This window comes from Podarcis raffonei, chromosome 10, assembly GCF_027172205.1.
Source record: "Podarcis raffonei isolate rPodRaf1 chromosome 10, rPodRaf1.pri, whole genome shotgun sequence".
Taxonomy (NCBI): domain Eukaryota; kingdom Metazoa; phylum Chordata; class Lepidosauria; order Squamata; family Lacertidae; genus Podarcis; species Podarcis raffonei.
The window spans coordinates 41,956,202-41,975,387 of record NC_070611.1 but is presented as its reverse complement, the minus strand read 5'-3'; the positions used below and the strand labels follow the sequence as shown (position 1 = coordinate 41,975,387).

Genomic DNA, 19,186 nt, shown 5'->3' with positions numbered 1-19,186 from the left:
CAAGCGAAACAAGCGCCAGTAAATCCTAATCCCTATGACAATATGGACCTCTTTTTTCTTATTGCTTTTCCAGATTGGCAGTAGGTACTACACTTCTACAGGCATTACTAATGTTTGTTAATTTAACATACCAGGATAGCACACAATGCAGATGAATGCACTGGCTCTGCTGCTCTGTCATTTATCAACTCTGCTCTACTCAAGTGTTTTAGAACCCTGATTTTTTGGGTGGCCTCCATGGCTGCAGAGGTTCCAGGCTTTAGAAGGTTCCTCTTTAACTCATAGCTGATAAAAATGTTGAGCAGGCAGAGCTCTCATGCTCCTGCTACACCTTCCCTTATGTATTTCTTTAACACACATTACAAATACCCGAGGGGGAGCAATTGTTCTTAAGGACTCTCAACATCTGGGAGACTGGATGGCTGTTTACACAATTTAGCAATGCAAATCCAAATTGTGTATCTATACAACATGAAAATATCACAACAGGCGACTATGATAACAATGTTTGATAGAAAAGTTTTAATAATGGTTGGCAGTAATTGTTTAATAATTTACTGGAGAGGGATAGACACATACCATTTCCCATCTTTTGACTAATCTCAGGAGTTTATAGCATCTACCTTGCACACTACATAAATGAATTTCAATAGAGACAAATGTAAAGTTCTACATTTAGGCAGGAAGAACCAGCTGCACAAATATAAGATGGGGGCACCTGGCTTGTTAGTAGTACATATGAAAAGAATCTCAGAGTCTTAGTAGACCACAAGCTTAACACGAGTCAACAGTGTGATGCAGCAGCAAAAAAGAAAAGAAAAGAAGCTAATGCTATTCTAGGTTGTATCAACAGAAGGAACAGTCCCACTTTATTCTGACCACACCTGGAATATTGTGTCCAGTTCTGGACACCACAAGTTAAGAAGGATATTAACAAGTTAGAATGTGTACAGAGGAGGGTGACTAAGATGATCAAGGATGTGAAAACAAAGCCTTATTAAGAATGGTTGAGGGAGTTGGGTATATTTAGCTTGGTAAAGAGGAGACTAAGAGGAGTTATGATAGCCATCTTCAAATATCTAAAGGGCTGCCACATGGAAGATAGAGCCAGCTTGTTTCCTCCTGGTCCAGAGGCTATGATCCTCGGGGTCTCTTCCAACTCCACAATTCTATGATTCTATTATTTAGTTTTTCTTTTAATTAGGGGCTTAAATCTAAATTCATTTAAGAAGCAGCTTTCAACAAATGTCCTTAGGCATAATTAGTTTAAATACTATTAAATATTGTTATGAGTTTGGAGACAAGGGTAGGCTGTATGCTTGAGGCCCCTTCTAATTCCTGGATACAGGACAGATTCAATTCCTGGAAGAGCCAAGCTAGCTTCCTGGTGAGGTAATGGCTTTCTAAGGATGGGCTATTAAGGAAACAAAGGAAGTTGCTCTGTGCCAAAGAGAAAATGGACGGGCCCCCTGCCCTGAACTCACTGGTAGTTAGAAAGACAAAGGACAGAGTTGGGAGTTGTGTGTGAGAGCGAGAAGCGAGAAGCAGCAAGTTGCAGGATGGGCAGCTGGGAGAGACAGAGCCGTGCCCAATTCCTGTTTGAATCGATCCTGCAACTGTGGGAAAAGCAAAAACTTCTTGGGGTGTCAATGCTGCAAGCCCCTCTATTGTAGGCTCAGGTTGTGTATTAGTGTAAACAAACCATGTATCATAAAGATACCACAATCTCAACTGCCCCTCATTCCAAGGAAACCAAACCCTTCAAAGGAGCCCGGGAACCCCTGGAATCTTGCATCGTCCAGAGATTGGGTGTCATGCAACAATATACTTCTGCTTGAGGTTCTGTGAAGAAGGAAATATTACAATCTGGACCTCCTCCAAATGTGATGATTACCAGCTTCTTTCAACACAAATGACACGTATATGATATGAAACTGATATACTAATGTAATTTTCTAGTGAGTTTAACTGATCAAGACATATTGAGGAAATCAGCCTTGCGTCTGCAGAGGAGAAATAAGAATTTGTTGTTGATCTTGCTATGACACTGCGACCCTTGTAGGATCTAGAACTGACATAAGAGATATCTTGAGGATCAGACCTCTAAAATCCCTTATGCATTGGAAAGTTTGCTGACAATACTTTTGCTGCATGGTTTTCACAGAAACACACAGCATTATGGCCTCTTCTGCTGATATCACTAAAACAAGGTCCAATATTTTATCAACCTCTGTTCAGCTTTAGCTGCAGAGTTGCTTCCCTCTAGCTCTGCAGTTTCCTATCTTTATTAGTCTTGAATTATTTAATACTTATATTTCACTAGCACCAAGAGACTGTGAGGGGGCTCACTGGAGCTGTTGTGCTTTGCATTGCACAAAGACAGGCATCATTCTTGCCCTAAAGGTCTTATAAGCAAGTTAAAAAAAAATATGCTGCAAGATTGTTACTATTTGACCTTGATATTTTCATGTTATCCCATCATTTTCTCACCTATAAGACATTGATGCTGCATTTTGTTGTTAGACTGATACGTTTTCCTTAGGCTCAAATCTTAACAACACTTACCAAGTAATCCTATTAAACTGCATGGGATTTCCTTCTGAGTAAACGTGATTAGGATTCAACTCTTTCTTCAAGTGTCTTAAGAGTGCTGCAACCATGTATTGCACAAATAGGCAATTCCTGGTAATGTTTGTATAATTCTCAATCTGTACAAACACCTTATCATGTACAAACATTCCTAGTAGTTACACTGTAGGCTGTACAGGTGAGGGAATTACAGAACTGTATTTTTTTAAAAGAAAAATTCTCTGCACAAAGAAAACCATAAAGAGTTATGACTAGACTTATCTCTGACATACAAGTTTTCTACGTATGAGAGGGCTTTCTTTGAGGAGGGTGAGCATTCAAAAACACAATGCCTCACCAACAGTCTAAAATGGTGTAGCCCATGAATGATTCCACCACATAATAAAGTGGTTTGTGTAGCTTAAGTCTGACAAAGCAGGGTCAGCAAACAAAAAATGACATATCTCTTTCACCACAATGCAGTGGGTTTTTATTGATTACAATTTTAACTTATCCTTTCCAGTGCTGGATTAAACCCTGTGGAGACCCCTAGGTAGTCGAAATCTTGGGACCCTCACGTGTGTGTGCTCTAGTGGGATAACACTGAACTAAGAAAGCTTGATTATAATTTTATTTCAAGATCAAGTCAATATTACTTTGATCTGTTGTTGCAGGACCCCTAAAAGGCGTGGGGCCCATAGGCCAGTTCCTACTCTGCCTATTTGGTTATCTGACACTGGTCCTTAGTCCAAAGAGCTCAGAGCAATGTACAGAGTTCTCCCATTATGGCCTTACAATGACCCTGTAGGTTGGACTGAGAGAAGGTTGTGGCAGAGCAAGAATTTCAGTCTGAATCCGTCTGGTTAAATCTGTTCTAGCTGCTGCATCTCACTGTTAAGGAACATAAGAACAGCCCTGCCGGACCAAAGGCCTTTTTAGTTAAGCATCCTGTGTACTGCAGTGGCTAGTCAGGTGCCTAAAGGAAGTTCACAAGCAAAAATGAGCACCAATGCCTTCTCCCACTGATGCTCTCCAGTCATATTCAGAGGCACATTGCAGCTGTTCCTGGAGATAGTCTACAGCGCATCATAGCAACTTCCATGAATTTGTTTAACCCCATTTAAAGCATTCTGAGTTGTGGGCTATCACCATATCTTATGGGAGCAAGTTCCATAATTTAACAATGTGCAGAAGCACTTCCTCCTTTTTCGTCCTGAATCTTCTACTAGTCAGCTTCATTGGAGAACCTCAAATTCCAATATTATGAGGGGGGCGGGGACATCTCTCTAGCCACTTTCTCAGCAACAGAACACGTTAATCTTCACACCCTTACAGCCAACTCAGATGTTAAAAAATATATGCAACATGGTCATTCAAAGATGTGAGCTTTTCATATAAAAGGCTGGGGCAGTTGTCCTACGCAGTTGATTTTGCAGGAAGAGCAGCAATTTCATATTTTTTTTATGAAAGAGGCAAAGCATTTTCTTCCACAGGTGTCAATCCCTGAGGATAAACTGAGGTTTGTTTCAAAAGGAAGAAAATTCTTCCAATCTGCTTCTTGTAGTCACAGCAGAGAGGAGAGAGAACAGGGAGAGTATGAGAGTGACATTCATGTACATGATGCTACACTAGACTATGGTTTAATATGACAACCAAACCAGCAGGTCCTTTATCCTTGGGGAACTGCCAAGGTCTCAGAAGCCTAGTAGGGCCCACTGCTACCTGTCCTGGACCCTCCTAGTGCACTATGAGTAAAGGACAGGTGCTCGGAGTGCTGACAATTTAGCCAGGTAAGCCCACGAGGACTAACCAACAGAGGACACTTTGCCCAAAGCCACTTTAGTCCTGGAGTCAACCTTCTGTCCATCAGCAATCTCTGGTCATGGCTGGGAAACCTAAATAAAATGAGCTCAGAATGAACTCAAGACAGCATTTACACTATTGTGTCTAAGGCCAGGAAAATATGTAAACAGGGGGCAATGAGATTACTAGTCAGCCTCTGTTTTTCAGACTCATAGTCATGGTGCTAAGGATGGGGAAGAAATTCTGTTTGGTCACATTTTAATTTGAACCTACCTACCTTGCATTTCCCCAAACAGTACATGAAATGAGTTATCCTGTAAAATTCACATCATGAATTTTGTGATGTTCTAAAAAAGAAAAACTGTGTACAGAATGAGTGTATAAAATGCATATATTTTTGGATTCAAACATACAAAAATGATTATACTAGGAAAAATTGCTTGCAAACATGTGGATACTAGGAAACTGTGTAAAAGTCTGTATGATAGTAGAAATGTGCCCTAAAAGGATAGCCTTTTCAGAAGAAAAAAAATCACAAACTGATTCAGAAATGTGGCAAAGTAAACTTAAGACTGGGAGAAAGAGGAGAGAGAAACTGAAATTAACAGTTTTGTCCATCCCTTTCTTATGCTATTCCTTAATCAGATCTTCATGCCCCTGAAAGATATAGGAGCACTTTTCTTGGTCCCATGAACATCCTCCAGGTGACACACTAATGTACTTAGTGCAAAGTACTCCTAGTAATCAGAACTCTTGGAAGATCTGAGCACTGCCATGCTAGCTTCAAAATATAAATTCTGGTTTTGTTGTCATAGTATTCACAATGATTTTTTAAGCAGGGGGTTCCAAAACAATGTCTATGCTGTCAATAAAGCACAATATTCATATTTAACACTAGAAGTAAATCACAAGAAACCCAAACAACTTCCCATCTGCTCTCATGAATTAACTTTAGGAAATCGTATGTAATATAGAGATTTCTGTCTGCATATCATAAAGCCCTGACATATCCAGGCTTTCATTAAAAAGGCCCTGAGATGTGACTTGAATAACAATCTGTCTCAGCTAATTAGTATTTTCAGTTCAGCATATTCACTTTCAGACGTATTGCTGTTTGCACATGGTAATTTAGGTAAACAGATCCCATCCACAGCTGCATCAATTAACACTGCTAATCAAAACTGAATTCAGGTAATTAGGCACATTTATGCAAAAAGTGTGTAATTTAGGGGGGAAGCTGGATCCTGTAGTAATAGTTCAATAAGCAGAAGTCTTTTCTTTCCCTTTTTTTTGCAAATAAGATGAAGAAACAAGGGTAATTTAGCCAAAATGAACATGAATTGCAGACTCAGTGAAAAATATCTAAATTAAATCTCAGCAATTAATTGACCTGTATTTTCAGAAACTGTATGCATATAAATATAATTAGACCCCTCAATATTTTTTGATGGATTCCCACTAAAGAACATTCAACAGATATCAATGTGGACTTTGCTGGTAAAATTTACTATGGCAATTTTGCAAAAAAAAAATTAAAAATACTATTCACAAAGCACTGATTATTTGCATTAATATAAACATGTTTCATTATTTTAAAAGTTTCTCCTTAAGTTTTCCATCCTTAGTTCACTTAAAAGTACATGGGACGAAATGAAGGAAACCATTTGGGGAAACGTAAAGAAGAACACTGAGTTATGTGCAGGGAACAGCTGCAGCTCCATAATAAGAATGAAGAACAATTCATATCATTAAGGATTAAAGACTATTAAAGAAAAAAAGGGACATGCCTTAGAGGAGTGTGGAGTTGTCATGACCATGGAATCCAACAGTGGTCACAAAATTGATTTGGATTGTCACTAGCTAAGGAGCCAGATGGGTTTCTCATCAGTGATCAAGGAACCATTTTGTGGCTTGAAAGAGCCCACTGAATCTGATGCCATAGAACAAGGTCATGTAGATTGGGGACAGGACTTCATGGTGACTCCCATTGAGCTTGAGAAACCAAGTCCCCCCTCCCCACTCTTTCACCAGTCCAAACTCACAAGGAGCAGAACAGGAAGGGAGCAATGGAACACAGGAGAAATGCCTCCTGTGTTGGTCCTTTACTAGACTATAGTTATCCAAAAGGTGACAGCGTTTAGGAGAGGTGGACTGGAGGCAGCCACTATGATGTAGGAATACATTTTAAAACACAATTCACAGCTCCTAAATTTATACCTGGATCAGGACAGAACACCTCCCAATGTTTTGATGTAGTATTGGTTCAAAAACAAATAGAAAAATACTCATTTTGTGGGGGGAATGCACACAACATGCATATTTTAGGGGATAATGCATAGAAAAGCTGAAAATGTGTATTTTAGGAGAAAGAGCCTACTAAACTGGTATATCAGGGAGAGAACTGCATACAATTTAAATGCTATTTTTCACGAGTTGTTTCTTTTAATCTGCATAAAACAGGAGAGAATGGAATAATGCTTAACCTCACAGAAAACTGACATGAAACTGAAATAGATTCATCTATCCCTATTTCACTATACAAATAGCAGATCTGCCTATGACCATGCCTCTTCTGAATCTCTTACCCATCACCACAAACAATATGCAATAGCCGTTCATGCTGTCATCATTATGCCACTGTCCAGCCATCAGTGCTACATTATTTTTTACGTTTTCCCCCACCCCCTTCGTCCAGGGAGCTCAGAGCGGTGTATGTGGCTACCCACTGCTCAGACAACTCTATGCAATAAGTTAGGTATGAAAACTGACACAAGGTCACTCAGGAAGCTTCATGTTGGAGCGGAGATTTGAACCTGGCTTTCTGCAGTCCTAATTTGACATTCCTACACCATACTACACTCTGCAGTTTCTGTCAGAGATAAAAGCAGCGCCTTTATCTTATGAGTGCATCGCATGGTTGATTAAGAGGCGACAAGATCAGGTCATTCATTTGTAAGCCCATCCAATAAATTTATTATTGCTGCAATCTGCCCTATTCCATTTCAGCCAGGGAGACTATAGACCTATTTTATTTTTGAAGAAGAAAACAGTAAAACAAGATCTATTAAAGAGCCACTTTTTATTAATAGGGTAGTACAGTAGAGCAAGGGACGCGGGTGGCACTGTGAGTTAAACCACAGAGCCTAGGACTTGCCGATTAGAAGCTCGGCGGTCTGAATCCCCGCGATGGGGTGAGCTCCCGTTGCTTGGTCCCTGCTCCTGCCAACCTAGCAGTTCGAAAACACGTCAAAGTGCAAGTAGATAAATAGGTACCGCTCCGGTGTTTCTGTGTGCTGCTCTGATTTGCCAGAAGCGGCTTAGTCATGCTGGCCACATGACCCAGAAGCTGTCGGCCAATAAAGCTAGATGAGCGCCGCAACCCCAGAGTCGGCCATGACTGGACCTAATGGTCAGGGGTCCCTTTACCTTTTTACAGTAGAGCAACTTCAAGAGTACAGTGGTACCTCAGGTTAAGTACTTACTTTGTTCCAGAGGTCCGTTCTTAACCTGAAACTGTTCTTAACCTGAAGCACCACTTTAGCTAATGGGGCCTCCTGCTGCTGCCAGAGCACGATTTCTGTTCTCATCCTGAAGCAAAGTTCTTAACCCGAGGTAATATTTCTGGGTTAGTGGAGTCTGTAACCTGAAGTGTATGTAACCTGAAGCATATGTAACCCAAAGTACCACTGTAATGTGTTGAAAACAGGCAGGGGCAGCTACGTAACTTGTGACCACCAGGTGTCAGATTCCAACTCCCATTAGTCCTAGCCTGCATGCTCCATGGTCATGGATGATGGGAGTTCAAGTCCAATGGCATTCTGAGCATCACCTATTAACCACTCTGGTTTGAGGACTTAGGCAGAGTAGACTTAAGTTAGTCATGACTATCTTAAATTCCACTGATTTCAGTCTGGATTCAATTCTATATTTCTATAGCATATTTTACATTACAAAGTGCTTTACAAATCGATTTTGTTTACCCCCACAACAATCCTGTGCACTATCTGTCATCCTCCCCACAGTCATACATCATTATAAAGTCAATAAAACAAAGTTAATATGCAACTCATTATCATGACAGCAAATCATATAGCTAATGTGGCTAAGCAGCAAACACTTTGATATCAGTGCATCTCATTAAAATTCTCCTATTTTATTTGTTAATGAAAGTACATAGGCAACCACATGATGCCAAATATAATTTTCCATTAAACCATAGATGCTTATCCAGAGACAAGGCTGCAGCATAGTGAGGTGTGGGAGGGAGAAAGGAGGGAAGCAAACAAGAGAACAGCTTGGCAGATGCAAAACGCACGCTCTGGATCGTGGCCTTTAACCATTCACTTAACTTCTAGCAATGACGTTTTTAATATTACATGTAGATTTCTTAACAAATTGCACCGTGACTAAATTTGTGTCCTCCTTTCCCAAAAAAGGGCCACAGTGGGTGGGGGTGGAATGAAAAAAGCCATGCAATTCTCGTTGACAAATGCCTTTGTCATGTTGCAGCAGGAATTCCATGGGAAAACGTTACAAAGGGTATTATTGATGTGTTTTTTTACAGATGTCTAAAATAAATCTATCAGTCTACCTACCCATGGCAAATTCATGTTCTCAAAACAAACTAATATAACCCAACATTTATTGTTTTCTAAAATAATGTGTTATCTTTTCACAAGCAAACAACAAATCATATATATATATATATATATATATGCATGCATGCTACTATTATTCATTTTCTGGAACAGGCAGCGTGAAACTAATTGAAACCAGTGAAACAGAATATTTATGGAATACTGTGTCCTCCTTTACACATTTGTGTTATTGTGTGTACTCTAAAAGGTTTGACAGATGGTTGATTCAGGGTTGTTATCTGAACAGACAACCCTTCTCTACACACCAAAGAATAACAAGGTATTGCAGCCTCCTCCACTGTCTCAGGTCCTTTCTGCTATTTTCTTGTGCCTGCGTTGAATTTTGAACTTCTTTAACCTACATATATCCATGCAAATGAAGACACCTCAGCTGTGGAGACAGGTGCTTCCTTGGGGTGAATGTGAATACACGTGTGGATAGAGGAAGTTGTGGCCGTGAATAATCACATGGGTCTTTCCAATCCAATCATGAGGCTTCAGTACTGCACAATAGGGAAAGCAGCTACTACACATGTGTATATAGCTAGCCCATTGATATAGCAGGGTGAAGTGAGATGCTTCAGGCTGTACCATTAATAGGCAGGGAGTGACAGCCGAAGGCAGAAATTGGCATCCAAGTGATGCAGCAAGAATTTTGAAACCTTTGTTCCTAGTGGGTGGACTTCAGTTGGCACTGCATGCGTACTTGTGAAGGGGCCTCATCTCTTGCACAAAAAGAGATGAGGAAAAGGTTCTTAGATTGCCAGGATTCACTTTGAACTCACTTGAGTCTCTAATAAACCAGTTAAATGTCAGAATAGCTGTTTAACTGCAACAACAACAACAACAGGATAACTGTTGCCTTGTCTACTGAGTAGACTAAAGATCATTCATACCACAGCACTGTATGAAATGGTCAGCAAACCATTAATTTACTACTTTATCACGTTTTCAGGAAAGATGAGTACTGTATCTAAAGAAATCAAATTAAAGCTAGTTGGGTTTTAAAAAAGGTCTTCTGACTGAGATGCTTAAATATTCCAGCCACAATCATATCTGAAAGTTTATTTTATGAGGAGAGAGAAAGAGAAACCTCTGTCTGAACTCTGCATGTTCAAAGTCTTATGTGTTGAACACAGATATGCTGTGTTTTTTGTGCATAACTGTGATGGGAAGCCTACCACCTGCTGGGCTCCTCCACATGAACATTATGTGACAATGTACATGTGAGGTACACACAATTTCTTATCTAGAAGTAACAGTGCTGTGGAACATGTATTACCCTTATAAAAATTAAATCCTATATATGAGTGTTTATTAGCATTTGCCATATTACTAGCATTTGCCATATGAAACCCATAAATTATAAAGTTACGGCACTTGCAATAAAAACCATTTCTAGCCAAGCAGTTTAATTCGTAATCTCTTGGCTGACAGATTATAACTAGTGAATTCATTTCTGAAAATTGAGACGTTTCCTCATGTTCAGTCCTGCAGCAGTACCACACAATGTATGGTATTCAACAAAGTTTTACTCAGAGGGGACCCATTGAAATTAATGAACATGATGTTGTTTAGATATTGCTTGGAAACCATTGTAACAATATATAAATTGTGTAAACAAATAAAAGTAAGGGTAGGTAGTTTAATTTTGATGGGTATATCTGAGTAAAACTTTGTTGCATATCAACTCAGATGATTATCCTACTTACATTTCTTCTGCTGCATAACTATTTAAGACACAGGGACCTGGTCACCCTAGAATGTCAGTCAGAACTCCTTAATATGCACATGCACAATCTTTGCTGGTAGTTTGCTGGTATATTTCCATAAGCAAGGGGTTTCAAACAAAAGACCCTGCTAATTTATTTGGTTCTCTGGAGTCTCTGTCAATACATTTTTCACCCCATGATGTGCAATAAGGATCCCTAAGGATCCAGTGTTTTTTAGGGCTAAGAAGCCATACAAGGTTTGCGTACAAGCAGATAGGCCACTGAATTCTTCCACAGTCTTGCTGAAATAGTGAACTGTGTTTTTAGTTCTGATGTTCTTTTTATTGCCTATATAATTGTTGTAAATTGCTCTGATATCTTTTCAGTTCCTTTATACTTGTCCCTTAAATCAGGACTTGAGGCAATTGCACAGCAAACCAGTATTCCTCACATTGATGAAGAAAGAAGGCAAACTTCAGGATATGGACTTGGGCAGTTGATTCTCTTCCAAAACTTTATTTTTCCTATGCCTTTTCCAGGTTTGGTCTACCTCAGGCCACTTTCAGGCCACTATCTTAGGTAGCTTTTAAAGGGAGTGTAGGCAAGCACATTCATAGAAGATATCAATGGTTACCAGTCATGATAGCTACCTGCTACATCTATGATCAGAGATGGCGTATCTATGAATAGGGGCCAATTACAGGAGCAAGAGAAGGCTGCTGTCATCATATCATCCTTGTGGACTTCCCACAAAACACCTGGCTGGCTACTGTGAGAAACAGGCGATTGGATTCGCTAAGCTTTTGGACAGACCCAGCAAGGCTCTTTTTATATTTTTTGTTCAGAAGTACTGAAATGGACCCAGCTTGCCCTTTAAACCAGTTCATAGGCCTGAGGTTCTAAAGCAAGCCAATGTTCTTCATATTGATGAGGAAAGAAGCCAGCTATCAGGATGTGGGCTTTGCCAAGTAACGATCTTGCAAAAACTTTTTATTGCCATGCCCTTTCAGTATTTCCTTGCCTGGAACTCTAGAAGTGAAACACTTGTAACGGCTTGTGAAACACTTGTAACGACTTGTGAACCTCACAACTGGCAAATTGTACCCATCAAACTGAAGGGAAATAGACCTGAATGTGTGTGAAATATTATGGATGCAGCCCTTGGGCCTTTACAGGGGCACACTTTGACCCTCCAAGTCATTTGATTGGGGGGTTTTATGCCCCTGTTGTAAGTCATGAATATGTATATATCCTAATTAGCAATAATTTATAATTTATAATTATTTAAGAAATGCAGTATAGTTTTTGAAATGAGGTGATAAACTGGCAGCTAGGCAGAAAATTTCATACACATGTAGAAAGCGTGAGATATATCTATATATATCTATTCAGAATATACTGTTTCATCTCTTTCTTCAGTTTAAAATGTGGAAATAATGGCAACGTTCAATAAAAGATGCATTAATACTAGATATATACACCATTAGCAAAGCCAAATGGCTCCTTCATAGTAAAATAAATTATAGTTGAATAATCAGCTTGGAATGCTATGTTATATGTGGTTAAATTCTGTGCATGCATTGTCAAGTTTTAAATGCATGTTTTTGCAAGCCTCTAATCTAAATGTGATTGAGGCATTTGACAGAACAGGTGTATTATTTTAGTTTATGCAAACATTTCAACATATATTAAGGGAGTTTACATGGTAAATTGAAAAGCAGAGAGGCAAAGCTGGCAGGTAGCAATTAGTAATTTATATAAAAATCCAAAAGGATAATAGAATGGTTATAAATGTTGAGCAGAATATAGTTAAGAGACCATTAAAGGTCTCTTAAGCATGTGGATTGCTTAGTTCAAACAATGGGGTTAATCTAGGTCTCAAAGTGTGTATGTTTTGTGTCCTGAAAGGATTTACTTTTCCTTTCCTTTTTTTTCTTTTCAAGGTTATCCAACTGAACGAACTCCACACCAAGTTTAGTTTTCATCATTTTCACTTTTTTTCATGGGGTCCCATAAAAAGGTTTTCCCCCCTCCCTGGAGGGTGTTTTAAGTGTAAATGAAAGGGCTAGGTAGGATGTTGCTGCTGCCTCAGGCTCCTTAATTTCTCCACTACAATGCCTAGGACTTCACTATCTTCACAGAGTCAGTGGGAACTCATCTTTGATGAAAGAGAGAAATAAATTGAATAGGACAGGTGATTGCATATTTATTACAATTTTAATAACATACATAAAATTTTTAAAAGATAGGAACTCTTAACTATGCAGTGAATGTAACGCCAGAATTTAACTTGGCTCACCAGTGCTGATTCTAACCTTTGTGAGCCAGCAGGATAGAAAAGGAAGCAGGTACTTAACTTTGCACTTTCGTATGTAAAGGACATAAGCTTCTTTCCATCTGCTATTCAACAAAAGGCTCATTAATTGTACAGGTATATACTGGAGGATATAAGCCAGTGTTTCTCAACACTGGTTGAGGCCCCTGTCTCATATATGAGATTGCATTCCATCAGTCCCAACTGTATCCTTCCCAAATTCAACCCACACACCCTGGTCATAGCTACAAATCCACTCTGACCTAACCTAAGGGTGTGAGAAGGCCCCTTACAAATTAAAAACAAAATTTGCATCTTCTGCTCTATGGCCACAGGGCCTTTTTACTGCAAGAGTAGCATTTAATTCCCTGCCTTCATTTGGAAGTTGTGGAAGCCTCTCACAAACTCGTGCGCTAGCACTGTTACACGTTTTCTCCTGTTAAAAATAATAATAATCTGTAAATAGAGAAAATTAGATTTCAGGTACTGTAGTAGGTTTCTCACCAAGACCTATTCCATACTGGAGCCCTTAACACTGCTGACACTTTGCTTTTCTGCAATCATTTGTAGAAGTAGAACTAAAATTGTGGTTCCACCTAACTCCTAAAGGTAAAGGTAAAGGGACCCCTGACCGTTAGGTCAGTCGTGGCCGACTCTGGGGTTGTGGCGCTCATCTCACTTTATTGGCTGAGGGAGCCGGCATACAGCTTCTGGGTCATGTGGCCAGCATGACTAAGCCACTTCTGGCAAACCAGAGCAGCGCACGGAAACACAGTTTACCTTCCCGCTGGAGTGGTACCTATTTATCTACTTGCACTTTGATGTGCTTTCGAACTGCTAGGTTGGCAGCAGCAGGGACCGAGCAACGGGAGCTCACCCCGTGATGGGGATTCGAACCGCCAACCTTCTGATCGGCAAGTCCTAGGCTCTGTGGTTTAACTCACAGCACCACCCACGTCCCTTAACTAACTCCTACATTTGTGTTATAGTTTCTGGAAATGGGCATGCATTCTTTTAATGGTCTGTATCCATTTAATGTTTACTATTTTACTATGTTTTATATCTGCTGTAAGCCACCCAGAGTGGCTGGGGAAACCCAGCCAGACGGGTGGAGTATTATTGTTGTTTTTGTTGTTGTTGTTGTTGTTACTATTATTATTATTATTATTATTATTATTATTATTAGCTCCACTCAACAAACATCACCTGGAATTTTAATTAGAAGCTGCCTTTTGTGACTTTAGTGATGAATTACCTCTTAATTTCCCCATAATTGTACAATTCCCCAAGCTTCCACTAAAAAAAAAAAGTAAAATGACACTATTCACAGTCAAAAAGAAATGAAAGAAAATTAAAGAAATGAAAAGAAACCTGCAATTTAAAACTCCCATTGTTGGTGAAGAAGAACTAGTTAACCAGCTATGCTATGCCACAATGAACATGAAGCAGTTTGTGTCAGACACTCCAATGAGGAAGTTTCTAGTTAAAGGTGCAGTAGTGACTCTGAAAAGCCTCAAGAAAATTTCTGCTTGTCCACACTGGAGAGAGTGGTAGTGGGTTTTTGTCTGCTTGTTTTGCATGCAAATTAGTTGGGGAGCTTTGCATCCTGTCTTATGTATACACACTAACACCTGCAGACTAGATTCACCACACTAGCTGCAGGATGCAAAAAGAGTTAATTTGGGAGGAATCTACACACATATAAAAACCATTCTGAAAATGCTTTTTTTGAAAAAGTGTTTTTTAAAAAATACAGTGAATTTTCCATAAGACTCACCATCGCCATCTAGTGTCATATTGTATATTGCACTTAAAGCACACTTAAAATGTTTTATTTGCAGCTGTATAGCCAAGTCCCAAGGAGAACTATGAAAAGTTGCTTCCTCTATACCATCCTGCCGGTCAGGTGCAATATGGCAGATCCATATGTAAAATGATGCTAGCAAGATTCTTGAGGTGTCAGTATGGAATATAGGAGGATGTGGAGAAACATGCTTCAAGGAAGCACACACAAAAACCAGTTTGAGAATTACTAGCATACAGCACAATCGTATGCATGTCTAGACAGAAGTAGAGTCGCTGTGTGGTAAGTAAATATAGGATTACAACCTCAACTCATCTTGTTTTTTCCTATGTAATAGCAGGTGAACTGAGAATAATAATAATAATAATAATAATAATAATAATAATACCAGAAGGGATTCAGCAGTCAAATTCTGCATTATAATGCTTAAAACATATGTACCCCAAATATGTGTTTTATTTCCATACTCTTAAACCACTGATTTCTATTACATAATGAGCCTATTTTTCACTCTGCTTTTAGTTTAATTTTTCTACAAAAAAAAAAGATTTTATGATGAATTTGAAATTATGGCATTTCATCAACATTTTGGACATTAGTAAAGTGAATATTCCATATTTCCTTTCCATCCCATTTTATGATTTTTTCTTTAATCCGTGGGAAGTGCTAAATCAAAATCCCAAAATGACTCATGAAAGTTTATGAGAAGAAATGAACGCTGATGCCTGCAAATATAATAAACAAGCTAACAAATAAATACATTGAACATAAATATTGCAAAGAAACTTCAATTTCATAAGGAATGAAGCTAGGAATTCCAAAATATTGCACCAGTTCAATTAGAATGCAGTAATGCCATATTGTCAATACCTATGCAGAATCACAGAAAGATAACACAAGTGATTACAAACATTAGTTCAAAGATGTGTAAACCTATTGAAACCAATGGAACTATTCTGTTTAATCCAACTGAATATCACCAGTGGTATATGACTGCTAGCAAGGACTATTCCAAAAGTTTATTATAAAACTATCCTAAAATCCTTTTCCTTAACCTGGGAAAGTATGTAGATGTTATTTTTAGGCCTCTGTGAATTAATGGACTCAACATGTTCCATAATAGTTTGTCAGCTTTAAAAGCAGACTTTCATACTTCGTACAAGTTAAACTCTTGAAACATTTTCTATGCTAGGCTGCAACATTAACAAATTAATTACCAGTGTTAATCAACTTGCAAGAACACAGTCTAATTAAACTTGATATTAAGAGATATTAAACAGATAATGTTTACTGTCCTACCTGTCTCATCCCAGGCTCACGCTTACTTCTGAAATTCCTTTGAACAATATTCTTCTCTGAATTCTGGAAAGCGATTTTGCCATTTGAACAGCTTTGTCCAAACTAAATCATGTTCCTTTTTACTAGCGCCTATCTTCTCAATGACATAGGGGAGGAGGAAAAAAGAAAATTAAAAGGTTTTTAAAAACTTGAATGATAACCTTTTTTTTCTCTGTTTGCATTTAAATTGGACTGAATACTTTAGCACTAGGTTTTAATTTCTGAAGGGTTAATCACCCGAGCAAAGGTCCATCAAGCTTTAATCTCCAATAAAAATTGCTGTAGCCTGAGTCACCTGGGAGACATTTATTATATTCTTATTTCAGTGCAAAAGAATGCATCGCTAATCTTCTAGCCCTTTATATTAGCACATTTGCTATTAACATATTTCTCAAAATTATTAGTTCCTCTGAAACTATTACAAGCAGTTCATTGCTACATATCCCAGGAATTAATCCTGTTAAAAGCCAGACACATCTGCTGTGACATTGCTTTAGCATTTCCTCCTGTAATCCATATAGACATTTGGTTCTCCAGCTGAGTTCTAACAATGCCCTAAGTCTCAATTACATGAATTATTATGGGAGTGCTGATTAAAACAACAATATACTTGTTCTAGTAGCATAATCTTTCCTTCTGTATGAAATTTGCATCACTAATCTGGTTTTTTTACTTCTATATTTACACCATTCTTTGTTTCCAAGAAAACTATTGAGTTTTTAAAAACCAATGGTGAACAATAAAAATGCCAGGCAAGGTTAACATTTTTACCTATAACTGATGATGTGGAAAGCACATTTCAGATCAAGAAATAGTATTTCAGTTCAGAACAATATCCTGAGTAAAGGAAGAATATCAGCCGCCACTGCTGTTTTTCTTCTTCTAGGAATTAAAAAATAAATCATCACTAAATTTGACCAGACAGTATAAATTACCAATATGAAATACTTACTGAATCATCCTTAAAAGTCTTAGTGAATGTACAATAGGATCAATAATGTTTTAATATAGTTTACAATCTGCAGATGACAGACATACTGTAACCGGGGGGTGGGGGGGAGCCCAGTGTGAAATAGAATATTTTCAGAGATACTTCTGTGATCAGAATGACAACCCACCACAATAGCTACTGCATATTCACTTAAGCTGCAGTAGAAACTATTTTCAAATTTTATTAAAATGTACAATTTCTTCTATAATTCTCAAGAAGCCAAGAAAATATCCCCTTTTATGCCATGGGCTTTATTAAATGAAAATAGTGATAAAGTATGTAGGCTTTATATACAATGTTTTCTTATTTCAAGTTTTCATGTCCTGTTTCATAAATCCAGTAGTGTTTCCTTTGTCTTTATTTTTCAATAATTTCCCATTATTTCTCTTTCTTTCTTTTGTTGTTTTGTTGTTTTGTTTTGCAGGGCGCATACACAGAACCATCAATGTCAATATTCAGAGTCATATGTTAGCTTGGCAATAGCAACATGTACTCTGGGGACAACTATGTGAGCAAATACCGCTCACAAAGAAGGAAGAAAATACAACTGCAAAGAAGAAAGAGATCTGCAAAGCAATTTTTTACCCATAAAACACATAAATATTTCAAATAAAGAACTATGATATGTGATTGTTTCTTAAACAGTTTGAGGCATTTGGAGTCAAGATTGTTAACCATGTATTGTTACCTCTATATGCATAAGGAGATACATAAATGTGTATATTTTAACAACATTCCTTAGCATAATACCAGGAGGTCTAGGCTATGCATCATACGTTTAAAGATATATGCAGGCAAAAAGAGGAAAAACCTTAGAGAACCTATTAGCAGCTAGAAAAAGAGGGGGGGGACACTAAACCATAGCAGCAATTACCACATTCACAGCTGATTTAAATAATGTTTGGCACAATAATTAACAAAGGCAGGATATTTAAAACTTGTTATGCAGATAATAAACAAAGATAAAGAAATATCAAATATTAATGTAGGTACCCCATGACATCCTGAAATGAAAATCCATGCTTTCTTAGACTGCACAAAAGGAAAATGAAGAGCGGAAATGCAATTGTGAAAAAACAGACATACCATTAGCCATTCAGGTACGGTGCTTCTCATTCCAGCCACATAGTTCTGCAGCTCCATTAGTCCAAAAGTCGACTCTGCCACGCTTGTGATCTTTGTGGGTGACAATGGCATCATACTGCTGGCAATTTTTTTCGATTAAACTTCTCAGACACGGTAGCAACTTTGTTAATTATGATATTAGGCAGCTGGCGGGCACGATCAATCATCCACTATAAGAAAGCCAGACGACGAGACATCTAATCATTGCAACCAGAGCAGATAAATTTTGTTCCTTTCTTATACGTGTCAGAGATTCTATCCCTCCTGACCCCTCTACACTGCCATCGACTGTCAAATTTAGATTCAGCAAGCTCCCGGCTTTTCTTTATCCCTGCCTTAGATCTGAAAGTCCTGGTTATCAGGAAGACAAGCGTCACCAGCTGTCTCAGAGCAGGAAGGCAATCAGGTGAATAGTACTTATTATCTTTCATTGCTTTCTGAGGAATGACAAGATTGATTTGGGACCAAGAGCACATCCATATCTCAAGAACTGTTACCGGGGCTTCAAGTTCAGACAGTGGTGCATATGTAAACCTGCACTGAGGGACATCAATGCTAACCTTATTAATAATACATACTTAAAATTTAGGGGATTAGGTAGAACCCTTGAACATTAAGACAATTCCCTTTTAACCATGACACTAGGTATTCCCTTTGCTCCCCCCCCCGCTCCCAAAATGAGCAATCCCGCTCTACCCAGAGGGCTGTGTTTTACAGTTGGGTAGTCTTAATTGGGCCCACAGAAGCAGTTGGCTTTCATTAAAGTCTTCTCTGTAGGCACCTTCCATCTTAACTAGTCTGACAGCCTAGGAACTCCAACAAGTGGAACAGCACCTAAATTCTACCGTAATCTTGTTACAGGAAGGCTCCCTTCTAAATAAATGTAAGTTAAGT

The 19,186-nt window shown here is 38.5% G+C and overlaps 1 long non-coding RNA gene across 5 annotated transcripts in view; it reads right to left on the bottom strand.

The window, feature by feature from the left end:
* LOC128421912 (uncharacterized) overlaps positions 1 to 19,186 on the bottom strand; it is a 105,314-nt gene that overhangs the window by 21,020 nt on the left and 65,108 nt on the right. For 3 of the 5 annotated variants that reach the window (XR_008332393.1, XR_008332396.1, XR_008332395.1), the window contains 4 exons: positions 18,254 to 18,462; positions 16,948 to 17,058; positions 16,138 to 16,270; positions 4,649 to 4,718 (listed from right to left, as the gene is read on the bottom strand). This is a non-coding gene — a long non-coding RNA (uncharacterized LOC128421912). The remainder of the gene's footprint in view (positions 1 to 4,648; positions 4,719 to 16,137; positions 16,271 to 16,947; positions 17,059 to 18,253; positions 18,463 to 19,186) is intronic. The other 2 variants (XR_008332397.1, XR_008332394.1) reach the window with 2 other exon arrangements.